The sequence below is a fragment of the Vombatus ursinus genome, unplaced genomic scaffold (assembly GCF_900497805.2).
Source record: "Vombatus ursinus unplaced genomic scaffold, bare-nosed wombat genome assembly UNPS02014941.1, whole genome shotgun sequence".
NCBI classification, from domain to species: domain Eukaryota; kingdom Metazoa; phylum Chordata; class Mammalia; order Diprotodontia; family Vombatidae; genus Vombatus; species Vombatus ursinus.
In genome coordinates this window covers 10,688,913-10,691,556 of record NW_020954719.1, presented here as the reverse complement: position 1 = coordinate 10,691,556, position 2,644 = coordinate 10,688,913, and positions in this window count along the sequence as shown.

Sequence of the window (2,644 nt, the reverse complement as noted above, 5' to 3'; positions counted from 1 at the left end):
GCTGAGGAGTGCTGGGCCCACCCAACTTGGGAACCAAACATTTCAAATTCTTCCTTTCAGAGCAATGAGAAGCTGGAGTGATGGGAGCTGATGTCATAGGGATTATCATCATTAATTTATTTTAATTTCTTTTTCTGAGGGGGGAGTGTGAAACTATTTGCTCAGCAAACAATCTGCCTTACTCTCTTCTGATTGTCCCCAGCTTCTTCACACTCTTGAATCCTCCTCCATCCATTCTGCATACACACTGAGGGTCCTCTAAAGCTTTGAACTGGAGCCCTCCACCTCCTCTTAGCAAGCTGTGGTACATCCTGACTCATCTGCTTAAAGAGTTCAGAGTAATCAGGGGGCTTAGAGGGCATCTAAGTCAATCATTCAGTTCAATTCATTTCTAATATTTATTAAGTATTTTTTATGTACCAGGTACTGGAAATATGAAGGACAAACCCCCTTCCCCCCAAAAAAACAACCTTTGCCTTCAAAAAGAGCTTACATTTTACTGGAATGATAGAGCACATATACCAATAAGTACATATACAATACATACATATATATATTCCTTGTTCATACTCTGAATATATTGAAAAAATGGAGAGAGGCAGAGAAAGAGACATAAGAGGGAAGGAGAGAGAGAGAAGAAGAAGAAGAAGAAGAAGAAGAAGAAGAAGAAGAAGAAGAAGAAGAAGAAGAAGAAGAAGAAGAAGAAGAAGAAGAAGAAGAAGAAGAAGAAGAAGAAGAAGAAGAAGAAAGAGGAAGAGGAATGGTGGAAGGAGAGGGAGAGAGAGAAGGAAAGGAGGAGGGAAAAAAGAGTGGGGAGAACAATTAGCTTGAGGATATCAGGAAAAGCCTGGTTTAAGAGATTGTACCTTACTGGATTTCGAAGGAAACTAGACAGTGTATTACAGAAGTGGGATGCCATCTAGGTAAAGCTATGGCAAGAAGATATACAATGTGGTGTATGAGGGAGGGCAAGACAGCTAATTTGGCTTGAAACAGTGCATGAAGAGGACTAAAATGAAACAAAACTGGAATGCTCAGTGGTTGGCTCAGTGGCTAGACTGCTGGTCCCAGAGTCAGTAAGATATGAATTTATATCCAGCCTCAGACACTTATCAGCAGTGTGACAATTTACTTAACCCCTCTGTACCTCAGTTTCCCCATCTGTAAAATGACAGGGTTTGACTCAATGGTCTCTAAGGTCCTTTCCAGCTTTAAATATCTCCTATGGAAAGGTGAAATAGAACTAATATCATGGAGGATTTTGGATTCCAGACTAAGGATTTAGTATTTTATTTTAGAGGCAATAGAAACTCGATGAATAATTGTGAGTAGGAGAATGACATAGACAAAAATTTGTTTTAAGGATATCCCAGAGAGAAATGACTTGCCCGAAGTAGTGGATAGCAAAGCCCGATTTGAACTTAGGTTCCTGGTTCCAAATCCCAACCTTTTCCTACTGCATCATGGGCACTTCAGCGGCTACTGTTTATCATTACTGCCCATGAAGCCCCAACATGGCCTGTCTACTCCATTTGAGGCTACCTTCTCTGTCCCCTATCCTACACAAGTGACTTGCTTGTTTTTGCCTCTAATGCCTCAGTCAGAACCTTCCCTTAGTTTAGAGTGCTCTGTTCAAATCTATCTGCCAATCCACCAACCCTCCCTTCCTTAAAAGACTGGATCCAGACTGCCCTTTTTAGGGAAATGTCCTTGATCAGTTTGCCCAACTCTGATCGTTTCTTTATTTTATATCTTCCCTCCCATCCCCTTCATCCATCTGGGATATTCTTAATTTATATTCTTTTTCCCTGTACATGTCTCCGTCTGTTTCTGCCTACTTCCCGGGTACGTTTCTTAGCTATGATTACCAGAGAATTAAAAGGGGGACATTGAAAGTATCAAAATGGATACTGAGAAGTCAAATAAACACATTGTTAATTTGATCACAAGAAAACTAGATCCCATATAGAAATAAAAGTCCTACTCACTAACCAATTAGAAATTCTTGACTATGGGACTGTAACACTGTAACATTTAAAGTAATTTAGTAGACAATTTCATTTTTGAATAAAAAGTCAGATAACAGTATTGTGGAGGGGATAAAGAGGAAAAGGATAAGTTTTGAATAAATGAAATAATGGAATGAATAAGTACCAAGGAAAGGAATCTCTAGTATCAGGCATTACTTATGATGTGCCTTGCACATAGTAGGCACTCAATAGATGACCTCCTCTTGTAGAACTTCTACTAACCAATAATTTCTCTCCCACCAGATTGAGAGATCCCCAGGGACAAGAATCATAGTTTTGAAGTTGGGAGAAGACTTGGAGGTCATTCAGTCTGACTCTTTCATTTTGAAGATGAAGAAATTGAGGCCCAGAGAGGTTAACTTTTTCAAGGTCTCATAGGTAAACAAGAGGTAGAACCAGGATTGGATCTAGGTCATCTGATCCCAAATCAATCATCTTAGCACTATCTCCTCCATCTTTGAAGTCCCAACTCAGAAACCAGGACAGTGCTGTGCAACTGAGGTCACTCATTAGTCCTGTCCTCTGGCAAAACTGATTTAGGTAGAGGCTGATTTCCTTCCTTTGTTCCTTCTTTCTTTCTTTCTTTCTTTCTTTCTTTCTTTCTTTCTTTCTTT